Source organism: Odocoileus virginianus, chromosome 1 (assembly GCF_023699985.2).
Source record: "Odocoileus virginianus isolate 20LAN1187 ecotype Illinois chromosome 1, Ovbor_1.2, whole genome shotgun sequence".
Taxonomy (NCBI): domain Eukaryota; kingdom Metazoa; phylum Chordata; class Mammalia; order Artiodactyla; family Cervidae; genus Odocoileus; species Odocoileus virginianus.
Genome location: NC_069674.1, coordinates 50,211,345 through 50,223,213, shown reverse-complemented (window position 1 = coordinate 50,223,213; position 11,869 = coordinate 50,211,345). Strand labels below are relative to the sequence as shown.

The window sequence follows — 11,869 nt, the reverse complement described above, 5'->3', positions numbered from 1 at the left end:
AATCTCAGCTCTGTCATTCATCAGATGGATGGTACCACCTATTAGCTTGATTTCTTGATTACTAGGAGCTAAAAACCCTGGTCTTCCAAGAAAGCTTTCCATCTTTTGACCCTTCCTGCCTCTTAGAATTTCCAGGATTATCTCCTCTGTAATGTTCAATTTGCTTTCCACAATCCTTATGTCAACTGGGGTGAGTCACAATATTTCTGTGCCTCAGTTCCCTCATGTGTAAAGTGGGAATATTAATGGTACTTATATCAATGGGGTATTGTGAGGATTAAATGTGTTAATATATATAAACTGCTTAAAAGACTGCCTGTCAAACTATATCACTATCTACATATAATAGAGGTGAAAGGAGATAGAGACATACAGTCATATATGGTGTCAGTGTATATAATATATATTCTAAATGCATATATACTGAATCCATGCATTTAAAAATAGACTCGTATATCAGACCGAAAAGCTCAGCCATATACTGTTCATAACAGGCATATTTAAAATCTAATAATTCAGAAAGACTAAAAGTAGCAAAATAGTCAAAAAAACCCAGGTAAATATACATTAAAAAAATTGATAGCACATTACTCAGTAGCAACAACAGAGGCCAGAAGAAAGTAATTATGTTAATATTAGATAAAAAAGACTTTGAAATTAAAAAAAATTTTTTTTGAGATGAAGAAGGTCACTGCAAAATGAAAACATGAACCATTCACCAGGAATATTCAACAGCTCTGATGTTCTATGCACCAAACAATATGGTGTAATTAACAGAATGACATGGTAAAAAGGAAAAAATCACATGCAGACTGTGGCAGACAAAAACAGAATATGGAAGATTTGAATAATACAATTTACATGGCTCAGTATATACAAAAACAATCAAATTTTTCTGACTACAATGTACTACAATTTGAAATTAGTTATTAATAACAAGATAATCCCTCAGAAAACATTTAAAAAAAGAAACTTTGAGGGAAATAAGCATATATTTATCATTAAAAAACAATGACAACAACACATAATAAAAATGTGGGATGCAGCCAAAGTAGAACTTGAGTCACTTATGTCTTAACTGTATAAATTAGAAAGAAAGAAAGCCCCAAAAGGAATAAGACAAATGTCCATTTTCTGGTTATAAAATATGACAAACTCCAAAAAGTAAAAGCTGGGAAGTAGTAAAAATCAAAACAGAACTGAATGAAATAGAAAACTAAGAAACAATAGGAAAAAACACAAAACCAAAAGTTGTTTTAAAAAAGTTGAAATACGATGGCACTGAATAACCATAGCAATCTTGAAAAATAGTGAAGGTGGAGGACTTACTTTCCAGGTTCAAAATTTACTACAAAGCTATGGAAATCAAGATAGTGTGGCATTAATAAACTGTTATATTAATGGTTAATGAACTTTTAACGAACATGCCAAGAAAATCAATGGGGAAAGAATAGTTTTTTCCACAAATAGTGCTGGGGCAACTAGAAATCCACATGAAAAATGATGAAAGTGGACCACTGTCTTACATTATATATAAAGAATAACTCAAAATGGATCAGAGATCTAAAAATATAAAGTTTTTAGAAGAAGGCATAAGAGTAAATCTTCACAATCTTAGACTATGACTTAGATACAATAAAAAAGCACAAATAATAAAATAAGAATTTTGATAAGTTGGACTTCATCAAAATTAAATGATTGTTTTAAATGATAATACCAAAAAAGTGAAAAGACAATCCACAGACTACAAGAAAACAACTGAAAATCATGTCTGAAAAAAAAAGACATACTCAGAATACATAAAGAATTCTTATAACTCAGTAATATGAAAATAAATAATTCAGTTAAAACTGGGCAAAGGATTTGAATATATATTTCTCTAGTGAAGATATACAAATAGTCAGTAAGTACATGAAAAGATGCTCCACATCATTAGCCATTAGGGAAATGCAAAGCAAAATGGTGAAATACCACTTCACACCCACTAAGATGTTTATAGTAATAAAAAAATAACAACAAATGTTGGTGAAAATGTGGAGAAACTGGAAACTTTGTTCATGCCTGGTAGATTATAAAATGATGCAACCATGTTCAGAAATAGTTTGACAGTTCCTCCAAAGGTTAAATTTAGAGTTACCAGTTATACAACTTCCCTGGTGGCTCAGATGGTAAAGCATCTGCCTACAATGCGGGAGACCCAGGTTCGATCCCTGGGTTGGGAAGATCTTCTCTGGAAAAGGAAATGGCAACCCACTCCAGTACTCTTACCTGGAAAATCCCATGGACAGAGGAGCGTTGTAGGCTACAGCCCATGGGGTCACAAAGAATCAGACACGACTGAGTGACTTCACTTTAGTTATCTGACAAAGCAATTCCACTCCTAGATATATATCTAAGAGAAAGGAAAACATATGTTCACACAAACACTGGCATTCAGATATTCATAACAGCCCCCAAATGGAAACAATCCAAATGCCCATCAACTGGTGAATGGATAAACAAAATGTGGCATATCCATATAATACTTTTCAGCAATAAAGCAAAATGAAGTACTGAAATGTACTATAATGTGGATGAATCTCAAAAACATGGCTAAGTGAAAGAAGCTAGTCTTATGACCACATATTGTATAATTCTGTTTATATGAAAGATTCAGAATGGGAAAATCCATGGAGACAAAAAGATTACTTGCTGCCTAGGGCTGTAGGAGGGAGGAATGGGGAATGATTGCTTAATGGGCACAGGGTAACTTTTCAGGGTTATGAAAATATTTTAAAATTATATTATGGTGAGAACTGCATAACTGTAAATGTGATAAAAAGCCATTTAACTGTGCACTTTTTTTTTTTTTTTTTGCTATACCACACAGCATGTGGGATCTTAGTTCCCCAACCAGGGATCAAACCTGAGTCCCCTGCATTGGAAGAACAGAGTCTTAACCACTGGTCTGCCAGGGAAGTCCCAGTTGTGCACTTCATGGCAAATAGATGGGGAAACAATGGAAACAGTGGCTGACTTTATTTTTCGGGGCTCCAAAATCACTGCAGATGGTGACTGCAGCCATGAAATTAAAAGACCCTTGCTCCTTGGAAGAAAAGCCATGACAAACCTAGACAGCATATGGAAAAGCAAAGATATTACTTTGCCAACAAAGGTCTGTCTAGTCAAGGTTATGGTTTTTCCAGTGGTCATGTATGAATGAGAGAGCTGGACTATAAAGAAAGCTGAGCACAGAAGAATTGATGCTTTTGAACTGTGGCATTGGAGAAGACTCTTGAGAGTTCCTTGGACTGCAAGGAGATCCAACCAGTCCATCCTAAAGGAAATCAGTCTTGAACATTCTTTGTAAGGACTGATGCTGAGGCTGAAACTCCAATCCTTTGGCCACCTGATGCGAAGAGCTGACTCCTTGGAAAAGCCCCTGATGCTGGGAAAGATTGAAGGAGGGAGAAGGGGATGACAGAGGATGAGATGGTTGGATGGCATCACTGACTTAATGGACATGAGTTTGCACAATCTCCGGGAGTTGGTGATGGACAGGGAAGCCTGGCATGCTGCAGTCCATGGGGTTGCAAAGAGTTGGACACCACTGAGCAACTGAACTGAACTGTTGTAAATTTTACTCAGTTAGATTACATTTTGAAAAATTAAATAAGATGAGATTAAGATCCTGGACTGGATCCTGGAACAGAAAAGAAACATTTTGGAAAAAATGGTAAAATCTAAATAATCTTTGTACTAACATTAGGGATGATGGGTGATAGTAATACAGGAAATCTTTGCAACTTTCCTATAAATCTGAAATTATTCCAAAATAAAAATAAAGCAGATCCTTTAGAGCACTCGATCTAGAGATATGGAGGGGGGTGTACAGGAGGCATTAATAAGTTATGAGGAGTGACACTTGGCATATAAACTATGAACAGTGGAGATGTAATCCTAATATTGAGAAAAATTGTGTACCAGTGCTATGCAAGGTAGGTTTCTTCACTGTCACCACTTGTCAGGTCTCTGGGCCCAGGATGAATTCCATAATGTGACACAGTTTGAGATGAGGAACAAGCCTATTGGGGGGAACCTACAACACATGGTCAGAAGGGATGAGAAATGTGCTTAACTATCTTTCCATGACCGCATGGAGAGTCATGTTAGGACCTGAGTGATGTGCTTGTCAGTGGGAGGCAAACAGACTCTTGGCAGAGTGATCTGGGTTCAAGTGCTTGATGGTGCAGCAGCAGCACCTGGAGACCTGGCGGTGAAGGTGAGGCCGTGGGAAGTTGCAGCTGCTCCTGCCAAAGGAAGCAAGCTACTGATCCTCTGGGAAGCTGATTTTGAGTGTGACTCCCTCCCTCTAAGAGAAGGTGGGGACAGTCCTAGCTTCTTGTCCAGTCTGCTCAGAGTAAGCTCTCGGGGTTCCTTTTGCACAGTTGTACTTGACATTCACAGTCAATTGAAAATGTATACAAAATCCACGGTTTCTTAGAAAAATACAATTTAATAAAACCACTCAAGGGGAAATATAATTTAGGGTTAGATCTATAACTTGAACCAGGAATTTCAAACTCCACATTCCACTCTTAAAACAAAGAAAGGAAGGAAGAAAGAAAAAATAAAATAGCCCATTAAGCCCAGAAGATTTTACCATTCAGACCCAAACTTCAAAGAACAGATCATTGTTTTCTTAAACAAATTGTTCCAGTGAATGTAAAATGAGGGAACACTGCCCACCTCATTCTATGAAGTAAAGTAATTCTGATGGCAAAATCAGATAAGGACAGTATAAGAATCCAATCTAATCTCACTTTTAAAGATAGATGCAAAAGTCCTGAATAAAATGTTAGTCACATGAATCCAGAAAAGCCTATTAAATACATATCATTACCAAATATGATTCATCTTAGGGATGCAAAATGGTTAAAATGAGCAAGTCTATTAAGAGGATTTATCATATTAACTGGTTAAAGGAGAAAACCATATGATCATCTCAACAAATGTAGAAAACTTTTGACAATATTTAACCTTGTTTCACAATTAATATCCATGGCAAACTAGAGTAGAAAGCAAATTTCTTAGCCTGGTAAATAGAAGCTACAAAAATTATAGCAATTTTCAAAATTACCCAGCAAAAATTATAAATAATTGTGAAATGCTGAAAGCATTCCCTTTCAGATCAGGAACACAATGAAGTTTTGTTCTATCACCACCTCCATTCAACATTGTACTGGGGTTTTTCACTAGTGTGAAATACTTTTTTCTTGTGATAACACAAGAAAAGGAAATAAAAATTATGATGATTGAAAAGGAAAAAATAAGAAATACAAAAGAATCTACAAACTACTAGAAATAGGGTTTATCAAGGTTGTTGCAGATAAAACAGATATGTAAAATCAGTAATGCCAATGTTCACCAGTAACAAAAATGAAAAAAAAAATGCAATTAAAAAAAAATATTTTTTCAGTGGAAACTCTAAAATATAAAGTAGTAGGAATAAATATAACAAATGATGGGCAAGATTTTTATCAATAAAATTATAAAACTTTATTGAAGAACATAGTAGAATACCTAAAGAGATAGAAATAGAAACATATTTATTGATGGGAAAATGCAACTTTGTAGTAACACCAATTTTTCCCCAGATCAGTCTAATCAATTCAGTATGATCACAATAAAAATTCTAACAGGATATTTTTCAGAACTTGAGAAGATGATCCTTAAATTCATATAAAAGATTAAAAGATGAAAAATAGCAAAAACTCTTCTTAAGAGGAAACATAAGATGTGTGTATGTGTGTGTGTGTGTCTAGTGGAGGGAACTGATTCAAATAGACATCATCATTTTCTTTACAGAACAGTGTGGTATTGGTCCAGAGAAAGACAATTAAGCACATGGAATAGAACAGAATCTAGTATTATATTCATTTGTATATGACAGTGGTGGCATTTAAATTACAGGAAAAGGATAACCCCTTTGGCACTGAGACAAGTGGCTATCCACAAGGAAAAGATAACATTATCCAAACCACAAGAAGATCCAATATTTTGGCCACCTGATGTGAAGAGCCAACTCACTGGAAAAGGCCTTGATTCTGGGAAAGATTGAGGACAGGAGGAGAAGGGGGTGACAGAAGATGAGATGGTTAGATAGCATCACTGGCTCAATGGTCATGAATTTGAGCAAACTCTGGGGGAGAGTGGAGTACAGGGAAGCCTGGAGAGCCACAGTCCACGGGGTTGCAAAGAGTCAGACACACCTTAGCAACTGCATAACAACAACAACAGACACTCCATACACAATTTCCAGACGGTTTTAAAGGTCTAATGGTGAAAAACTATAAAATTACTGGGAAAAACTATCAACGATGTTCTGTTGTTATCTGTGTGCAGAATTATTTTCTAAATGAAATACAACAAACACTAATCATAGAGGAAGATGATACATTTGATTATGTTAAAATTAAAAACTTATTTTGTAACAAAAGGCATGAGATACAAATGAAAAGACAAGCTACTAACCAAGAGAAAATATTTGCTACTCACATGACCAATATAGTAAGCATTAAAAATAACAGTTAACAACCTAAAAGAGAAATGATAAAAATGAACAAGCAATTTCCAGAGAAGAACCCTGAATGTCCAGCAAACCTATGAATCCATGCCCACCAGCCCTCTTTTTTTTTTTTAGACATTTGTATTTCTTTATTTGTTTTCAAATTTTTTTCAAAAAAAATTTGATATTTTCTTTAGGTAGACAGGATCAGAACTGAAATGAACTGAGTTGAATTGCAGGAAACCCAGCTAATGGCAAAGAAGTGCTTTGAGCTGTGAAACACACATACACACTTGTTGGAAGCATCCAATCAATATCATGTCTTCTGGCCCATAAACATGGTATAACCTTTAAAATTTAAGTCTTTTATATCTTGTCTCAGTTCTTTTAAATAGTTTTCAACATAGAGGTTTTAGGCATTTTATTAAATTTATTATTGATTATTTTATGATATTTTAAATGGTACGTGGCTCATGCGCTCAGTTGCGTTCAACTCTTTGTGGCCCCATGGACTGTAGCCCGCCAGGCTCCTCTGTCCACGGAATTCTCCAGGCAAGAATACTGGAGTGGGTAGCCATTTCCTTCTCCAGGGGACCTTCCTAACCCAGGAATTGAACCCACATCTCTTGCATCTCCTGCACTGGAGGCGGATTCTTTACCACTGAGTCATCTGATTTTAAATGGCACTGTTTCTTAAACTTAATTTTCTAATTGTTTTTTGCTAGTATATAGAAATACAACTTATTTTCCAACATTGATCTTGTATCCTACAAACATCATATATTCAGCTCTTAGCTCTAGTTGTCTGTGTAGAGTCCTTAGGGTTTTCTATATAAATTATTTGCAAATAAAAGGTTTTACTTCTCTTTTCAATCCGTATACCTTTTATTACTTTTGTCGCCTTACTGCTAGAACCTCGACTTCAATAATGAAGCAATAATGACAGCAAACATCCTTACCTTGTTCCTGATCTTTGGAGGGTGGAGGGTTCGCACTCCTCATACTGTTAGGTATAATGCCACCTAGTGTTATAGGTGGAATTGTGTCCTTCCAAAAGTGAAAAAGTGAAAATCGCTCAGTTGTGTCCAACTCTGCTATCCCATGGACTGTAGCCTGTCAGGCTCCTCTGTCCATGGAATTCTCCTGGCCAGAATAGTGGCCTTCTCCAGGGGAGTCTTCCCAACCTAGGGATCAAACCCAGGTCTCCTGCATTGCTGAGCCACCAGGGAAGGCCATGTCCCTCCAAATCATAGGTTTAAATCTTAATTCTGGGCAGCTGTGAATCTGACCTTATTTGAAAATAGGGCCTTTGTAGATATAATCAAGATGAGGTTATACAAAGTTAGGATGGGCCCTAAATCCAATAACTGGTATTATTATCAGGAGAGAGAGAGATTTGGAGACCCAAGGAGAAGATAGTCATGTAAAGATAAAGGCAAATATTGGCGTTATACTGCCACAAACCAAGAAACACCAAGATTGCTGACAACCACAAGAAGAAAGTGAAGAGGAATAGCAAAAAGTGAAGAGGTACAGAAGAGCCTCTTGATGAGGATGCAAGAGGAGAGTGAAAAAGCTGGCTTAAAACTCAACATTCAAAAAACTAAGATTATGGCATCCTGTCCCATCACTTCATGGCAAATAGATGGAGAAAAGTGGAAACAGTGACAGATTTCATTTTCTTGGGCTCCAAAATCACTGCAGACGGTGACTGCAGCCACGAAATTAAAAGACCCTTGTTCCTTGGAAGAAAAGCTATGACAACTAGATAGCATATTAACAAGCAGAGATACCACTTTGTCAACAAGTTCTGTCTAGTCAAAGCTATGGTTTTTCCAGTAGTCATATATGGATGTGAGAGTTGTACCATAGAGAAGGCTGAATGCTGAAGAAGTGATGCTTTAGAACTCTGATGCTAGAGAAGACTCTTGAGAGTCTCTTGGACTGCAAGGAGTTCAAACCAGTCAATCCTAAAGAAAACCCTGAAATTCATAGGAAGGACTGATGCTGAAGCTGAAGCTCCAATACTTTGGCCACCTGATGCAAAGAACTGACTCATTGCAAAAGACCCTGATTCTGGGAAAGACTGCAGGCAGGAAGAGCAGGGGGTGACAGACAATGAGGTGGTTGGATGGCATTACCAACTCAATGGACATGAGTCTGAACAAGCTCCAGGAGATGGTGAAGAAAAGGAGAGCCTGGCATGCTATAGTCCATGGGGCTGCAAAGAGTCGGACACAATTTAGTGACTGAACAACAACAGCCAGAAGCTCAGGTAAAGAAAGATTCTTCCCTAGAGCCTTCAGAGGGAGCGTGACCATGCTGACATCTCAATTTCAGACTCCTAGCCTCCAGAACTGAGAGGATGAATTTCTGTTGTTTGAAACCAGCTAGTTTGTGGTAATTTGCTATTGTCCCAGGGAACTATTATACCTAGTTTTGTAGTAAAAGATGTTCATGAATTTTTGGATTTGCTCTCTTGCTCTTCTGTTTTTATGTGGAAATACAGAGTCTGAAAACTTATACTGTTGCCATTCCCATTTTTGCAGAATCTTTAAGTCAACGACTTTAAACTTGTTTTATGGTTAGTACATGGTTTAGCTTGGTGAATGTTCCCTGTGTACTTGAACTTGTATTTTGTGAATGGATATAGTTTTCTACAAGTGTCAATGAAGTTGAGTTGATTGACAGTGTTTATTAGGTCTTTGGTCACTTGCAACCAAGAGTGCTAACTGGCACAACATTCCTTATGCTCCCACTTCATTTCCAAATTCTCTAGGGAGCCTTTGTGAAGTGTCCTCAACTAAAAGGACACACTCTCCCCTCTGGGATCATAAACCATTTTGTTTATCCTTTTTGTAGAGCTTGTATTACACTCTGATTTATAACATAGTAATTCAAGAACATGTCTTATCTCCATTCCTCAGTTGAAAATTCCTGGAGAGCAGGGTGTGTTATCTGATTCATTTGTATGTCTGCAAGGCACCTGTCACAGTGTCCTGCACACCACAGGCTCGCATTTGTTTGCAGTATTCTGCTTCTTGCCTGGCTGTGGAGACACTTTTGCCAAAAGAACTCAGTTTTACAATGCAGGGACCAGCAAGAGGCTCGTTAGATAGATCTTAGTTTTGGTGTGTGACTAAACATCTTATTTTCTAAAACATAAGATATTTTAAATGTTTCTTTTAAAAGAAATTTCCTCTCCTCCCAGTCCTGAATATTTAGCAGATTAAAATAAATAACTAAAGGGAACTTAAAAGAAAAAGCCTTAATTGAAGACATTTATGAACAGTCAAAAGATGTCCTTCCTGAAAATTTTATTTCCTTGTGTCCACGAGCAGCTGGAGTGAGCTGAGAAGGAAGTAAGTACCTGTTAGAAACAGGTACCTCTCTAACCACTCTACCATTACCACTTAACTAGTCTTGCCATGTGCTGGGCACAGTGTTGTTCATCATACATACTCCTCATAACACCACCATATCAGTCTTAAAGATGAGGAAGCAAAAGATTCAAGAGGTCAAATAACCCAGAGAATAAATTACAAGAGCAGAATGAGAATCCAGATCTGTCCACTCCAGTCCTATGTGATCTCCTTCTTCATGCCCAGGAAGGTAAGGATACAGAAGGATGTGCACAAAACGTGAGTTCCCACCACATGTTCAGAAGATTCAAACGTGGGCCACAATGAAAACACCCACAAGCTTGTACCTGTTCAGGTGAGTAAGGCAACATACCAGGGGACTGTTATATGCCGCCTCACTGAATCCCTCCACGGAGCTCAAAAGCAGGGAATGTCCCCTCATTCTTTTGATTTACAGAGGAGAAAGTGAAGCTCAGAGAAGGTAACTTGTGCAGAGCCCCACAGGCAGGGTGCAGCAGAGCTGGGATCCAACTTCAGGAGTCTTTTGTAAATGACATCAGTCACTGAGCACCCAGGATGTGAGCTCTAGAATCTGCCTGTCTGGGCTTCACAGCTCAGTTCCACCTCTCACACACACGCTCCCTGGACAGATGGAGCAGCATTTCCAAGCCTGTTACCTCATATATAAATGGTGTTAAAAATAATAGCATGTACTTCCTAGTTAGGGCTTTGCAGGTGGCACCACTGGTAAAGAACTGGCCTGCCTGCAATGCAAGGAGACTTCAGAGAGCAGATTCAATCCCTGGATTGGGAAGATCCCATCAAGAAGGAAATGGCAACCCACTCCAGTATTCTTGCCTGGAGAATCCCAAGGACAGAGGAGCCTGGCAGGCTACAGTGCATGGTGTTGCAGAGTCGGACATGACTGAAGCGATTTGGCACATTCAGTTCAGTTCAGTTGCTCAGTCATGTCTGATTGTGACCCCATGGACTGCAGCACGCCAGGCTTCCCTATCCATCACCAACTCCTGGAGCTTGCTCAAATTGGTGTCTATTGAGTCGGTGATGTGATCCAACCATCTCATCCTGTATCGTCCCCTTCTCCTCCTGCCTTCAGTCTTTCCCAGCATCAGGGTCTTTACCAATGAGTCAGCTCTTTGCATCAGGTGGCAAAAGATTTAGCACATACTTCCTGGTTATTCTGAGGGTTAAATAAGATACTATGTATGAAGTTCTTGGCACAGTTCTGGGTGGTACACAAAAATTCATTGCTTGTAATTGAGGAAGGAGGTAAAGACTAACAGAAAGCAAAAACTCAACCCAGCATGCTGGTGCTGCTGCAGAACAAAATAGTTATGACTTAATCGGACCTCCAGCTGGCCCTCATTTTAGGCACATTGCTAATTTTCCTTCTATTAACCACAAAAGATCACGTCCATAAATTATGTGGAAGCAGAAAGCACTGAGAGAGAATATCGTCATCTAGCCAAAGTCTTGGACTCATTTGAAAATTTCTCAGGCCTCCCACAGTTACAAGTGACAGAAACCCAACTCCAGTTAGCTCTAAATGAAGGGGGAAGTGATGATTTGTATGTTGATTTGTAGGGCTGGAAGAGATGGCCGTGAGCCGGCCCCAGACCTGGTCTGACCCAGCACTCAGCAGAGTCTGTCCACATCTTCTCGCTGTCTAACCTGTGTGGCCATCCTCAGCTCTCTGCTGCCCCCCATCCCCTCCTGTCACAGGCCTCCACGCAGCCAAAGGAGGCAGGCTGCAAATGAGTCAGTCTTCTGCCACCCCAGGTTGGTAACCCTAGAGAAAACGGATGTCTTAGTCAGCTGAGACTGCTATTCCAAAATGCCATACTCTGGCTTAAACAACAGACGCTTATTTCTCCCAGTTCTGGAGGCTGTTAGTCTGAGATCAGGGGGCAGCCTGGCTGATTCTTGGTGGAGGTCCCCT

General features: G+C 38.6%; 1 non-coding gene across 1 annotated transcript; it reads left to right on the top strand.

Annotated features, from left to right (window-relative positions):
- The first annotated feature begins 2,150 nt into the window (after window positions 1-2,150).
- TRNAC-ACA (transfer RNA cysteine (anticodon ACA)) lies at window positions 2,151-2,222 on the top strand. The gene has a single exon. It is a non-coding gene; the product is annotated as a tRNA-Cys (tRNA).
- Window positions 2,223-11,869: the final 9,647 nt, after the last annotated feature.